A 5,232-nucleotide genomic window follows, 5' to 3' on the forward strand; every position below is an offset into this window, starting at 1 on the left:
AACAAACAAAAAAACAAAAAACCCCCAAAAAAAACAAAACCCTGTGTTCTCTCTTGCTTCCTGAGCAGAGTTACAGGGGGCTGCTGTGGCAGACCCCAAAAGGGCCAGCACTCAGAATGTTCTCAGACTCTCAGGAGGAGGCCCTACTTCAGGCTTCAGCAATTCACTTACTGGCAAGATGAGATGCTAATGATATAAGCCACCAAAGAGCAGGCTCAGCTAGGATGACTTCCTCTCTTGGTAATGTATGCGGCCATTTGGCCCCACACAGTCAGCCCTGGGTCGGGAGTCCCTTTTTTTGTTCCCTTCTGATGGATTCATCTGCGTTGGGTTATAAAAGACAAGTAGTCTGAAAACAGGCAGCCCGTAAAACAATCATCTGTGGGTTTGTGAAGAATCAGTCAGTGAAGCTCCCCCAAAGTCACACTCTTTTAAGTCATGTGACCAGATGTGAACTCACTGAAGCTTCATCTGTAAAAAGGGGTCAGTAATCGGCCCATCCGGCTTCACTTTACAGACAGACGGGAAGGTCTGAGACCAGAGTGGGGTGTCATGAGCACTTTTGGAGTGTGTGGAATCCTTGATCCTCTGTCTATACCTGTCACTCAAGGGGTAGAAACTCTGAGGCATAACAGAGGAAACATACTAGCCTCATGGGACAGGAACTCTGAGGTGTCTGATACATGTGCATCATGTTCTCTGCACAGTGACAAAAAGAGAGACAGCGGCGTGACAGCCACAGCTATCCTGTGGTTCCTTCCCACAAACACCCAGGTGACAAATTCATCAGAAAATATAGTTAGAAACGCCTTCCAAGGAATCAATTAGTCCCTCAATTTTATTTCCTGGGGAAGATAAAGGTGCATACTTTCTGTAATCAATCAATTCGACAAACCTCTTGAAACTTTAGTCAGAGATTTGAAAACTGCTAATACACACAGTTTTGAAAGGTGACAGACAGAAGTGGGAGGAAAAGGTTGGGTTTTAGTCAAACATTATCTTGGTCTTTAATTGATGAACTCTGTTCTCCAATAGAGGACGAGACATAGACAATGGGGCCCGAAAAACCTTCAAAGGCCTTTTCTCATTTGTCCCCTCCATAGTCATTCTGCAGAAAAGGAAATTCAGACTCAAAAAGATAGGGCCTGCTTCCAATTATACCACAAGGTAGGGTGAAATCAAGTCATGGACTGCTTCTCTTCATTCAGGCTCACATGTGCTGAGTGTCTACCACATTCTGGCTGGGGAAAGAGGATGAATAAGTAGAATCCACACTTAGGGCAGATAGTACTGAAAGCCATGACTCCCGGCACACAGGTTTTGTGCTATACTAGATATGCAGAGCACTGTGCAACATAGAGAATTTATAGTGCCCAGGATTGGCAGAGAAGGCTAAACCTAGGAGTGAGTTTATGCGTAAAACAGGCAGCAGAAGAACATTCCAGGCAAAGGGGACAGAGTGAGCCTAAAGCCATGGGGATGGCAAGAACACAGTGTGTATGGAAAGCTCCATACACATAGTTGGAAACAGCTGGGGGTGGTTATAGAAAGTGCCACAGAGCTATCTCGGGATGTCAACAGGTCTCAGCTGCCATTCCCCACCTCATTTGGCATGCTCCCTAGGGCTATGGCCCGTGTCCACCTAATGGGCCAATCCGACACCTGGCCAAGTGCTGATGGCATGGTAGGGCTTAATGAATTCCCTTTGAAGATGAGAGGCTGGTGAGGAAGAAAAGAATTTGCCACTCTAGTGAGTCAACTGGAACGGAAGGTGTGTCCTGGCTCCCCGGGCCTGGCGCTCTCTGGCTGCCCAACCAGACAGCTGGGGTCACCTCCCCTGGGGGTCACAGGGTTCCACTTGGGAACATCAGGTCTTTTTTTCAGTGAGTCTTTCTAAACCACAGAGCTTCTGGTACACTCCTGGCCTCTGTAGTTTTAACAACATAATTGATCCCAGAGCTCTGCTCCTGTATACCCATTGGCTTCCAAGGGAGTGATGGCACAGGGGTCCTCCCTAGTCAGAGCACCTGTACATCATAGCACTTCCCCAAGGGATGGTATCGGGGGCAGGCAACAGGCCGCATAAATAGCACTACACTCTAAAGTCATCCCTCTGGATACTCTGTGCTTCCTGTCTTGCTTTTCCTTTGGGGATAGCTGAGGCACCCAGAGAAAAACAAACCCTTAAAGTGACTCTTTTCCTGCAAAGGTTGAAGTGTTTCAAAGTCCCTGCTTATTCCTATCTTCTGGGGGCAATTTCCAGGCATCAGGGCCCCCCAGTTGAAGATGCTTCAAGATCTGGGTGGGGACAGGAGAGACCACTGAGCCTGACAACTCTTTCAGGTATTCTCACACATACAGCAGGTCTACAAATTATAAAAAAAAAAACCACCCAGACAAGCTGTGCCAGGATGCACTGTGACAAGGGAAAACCATCCACATACCACAGTAGCCACCGAACAGCCCAAACAACCCTCAATGACTAAGGTTTTTTTCCATTTACACTTGGTTTGTTTGCTTTCACTACACATTTGTATTAGCAAACAAGAGTCCTGAGCAAGCAAAGCAGGCCCTTCCCTGATTCCCCTGCAAGAACATGGTCCTCAGTTCACTGCAGATCTTTAGAATCAGGGAACATTTATTCACCTAGGCTTTCCAAGGCACAGTTTCGCGCAACTTTCACCATGGAGCTGCTATGATCCAAAGCATCAAATGGGTGCAGTGGCCAACTGACAGCCTGCAAAGGAATGTGACTGGGCAGTGAACCAAACTAAAAACCAAGTCTGATTCAGGGAATGCATTAACAGCTTGGGTGGCTGACAAAGGACCACTACCGGGGATATAAGAGGAAGACTATCTACACAGTCATAGGAATGAAAGACAATAGGAACGTACCACACTATACATCAGTGTGCAAAGCTGAGAAAGTAAGTAGTGCCTAAGTGCATACTAACAGCTAAGGGAACACTTAGCTGAAAAGCAAGAGATGTCATTTTACAGAAGTCACCTTGGCCAAAATGTTTTAAGTCTGGCAGTGGGAGAATTGGGTGGTATTAGACAACAGTAAAGCAGTAAGATAAATGCTGATGTAAGTATAAATGGATATAACCATTGTGGGGAGAAATCAGCAATGTCCACAAAGGCAAGGCTAGGCACGCCTTATGTCTTAGAAGCTCTACTCACGTGTGTACAATGGAGGAAATCCCTGCATAAACACACAAAGGGCCTTTAATAAGGACATTTTCTGCATCATTGCTTCTAAGAGGGAAATGACATCTAGAGGCTCACCAGTACAGAATTCCTTAAGAAACTGTGATGTATTTGTCCAAAGAGATGTTATGGGGGTAGAAGTTAAAATGAATGAACTCAGGCTAAGTAAGGGACCAATAGTACCATGCCCAAAGAAACAATGTTAAAAGGGGAAAAAAAGCAATTTTCAGAATAAATCAGTATTATATTATTCCTGAAATGTTTGAAACATAAAACAATACTCTACATTGTCTTGGATACTTATGGAGGAAATGAACCAAACACGGACAGGACATGAACACATCAACTTTGGGATGGTAATTGCGTTGGGGTTGGGGAGAGAGAGAAGACAGAGACAGAGACAGACACACACAGAGAGAGGCGGAGAGAAACAAAGACATAGGGAAAGGGAGTGAGACACAGAAAGAGAAATAGAAAGAGATGGCCTACAGTGGACACTGCTAGTGTTTGTTTGTTTGTTTCCTTAAAGAACTGAAGGGGCTATGAAGAAATGCTGGCACCAAAAAGTCCAGATGGTGGGAATATAAGCAGGGTCAGGCTAACCTTCATTTCCTGCCTGTTCTGAGCACTGCATCATGATTGTCACACCACATAGAGGCCGTGACTACCCCTTCTTCAAACATGGAGTTCAAGTCAATCTACACCAAGCTGTCTGACTTTCCTTGCTTTTGTTTACAGCTCTTGGAGATGAAGAAACAAGAGGGAAGTCCTGACATAGGAGGCATAGTATAAACCATGAATTATGAAGTCCCAACTAAGTCCATGGCCTGTCACGCAAATTTCTTGTCACCTTGGGCATAATAGACACCTCTGGAGTCTGTTTTCCTTTTCTGTAAAATGGGCACAACAATAAGAGGTCTCTGAACAGTTGTGATAAGCAAATGTCTATGTAAAATTCTTTGTGAGTGTAACGTGCTATGCAGATGGTCACTACTATTAATGACCTGGATTTTACTGCAAAGGAAACCTCGGGTCAGATTTACATTTCTGGCCGACAGTGACTCATACAACTTCCCTCCTGGAGCACCTGGCTGAGAAAACAGGCCTAGGCACCATCCTGTGGTTAACTGCTTGAAAAGTTCATTGATTCTCTTTTGGGCAGGTGAGTCTGAGAGCAGGGACGGAGCGCAGCTGCAAGCTCCTCCAGAGATGCTATTAGAGAAGGTCTGATGTTCACGCATGCAGCTCAGGTGAGCAGATTGCCATGGTCCAGGATCCGCACCCACCCTCCACAGGATGGAGGAGAATATCGTCAGCAAACAAAAGCTCTTTCCTGGGTGTGCAGACCATGGAGCTAAAACCAGGAGAGGCAAAATGATGACCCTCCCCCAACAGCATGAAATGCGGGTTTATCCAGGAGTCTTTAATCAATCCGGAAGTGACCAGTGCAAGTGCTTTAGTTTCTACATATGCAAAGGTTTCTGGGATTAAACCTGAGCTCCAAGGTTCTAACCACTGTTATCAGAAGAGCACTCAATTCTGTTAACTATAAAGTGCAATAGAATTTCCCTCCAATTGAGCTTCCTGATTCAGGTATTGGTATTGCAGGTGGGCTCTCTGGAACTGCTTTCTTGACTCCTCTTGAATGGCACCTTTGTTCCTAAAAAGATGGTTCCTGGTATCTTCCCACTAATCCCTGCCTCGGCCTTTACCTAGTGAATACTCTGCCCTGCCTAGAGACCTGCTCTGGGACATGGCCCCCAAAGACCTTTTAGGGGCAGCAAAGCATTCAGGAAACAGACGTGGCATTTGAATATAGAGCCCCCAAGCTACTCCCAGGGGATGGTCTGAGAGGCAATACTACTTGCCGATAACATTTCCCCAGAGACTACAGAAAGCTACACAGTCAGACATACAAAGGTAAGTATGATAGGCACTCTGATTGGAAGGGAGTGAGGAACCAAGCTCTTGCCATGCTCCTGAAAGGCCTGGACCCCGAGGCTGTCACATTCCTTCCCTGTG

This window comes from Mastomys coucha, unplaced genomic scaffold, assembly GCF_008632895.1.
Source record: "Mastomys coucha isolate ucsf_1 unplaced genomic scaffold, UCSF_Mcou_1 pScaffold12, whole genome shotgun sequence".
Taxonomy (NCBI): domain Eukaryota; kingdom Metazoa; phylum Chordata; class Mammalia; order Rodentia; family Muridae; genus Mastomys; species Mastomys coucha.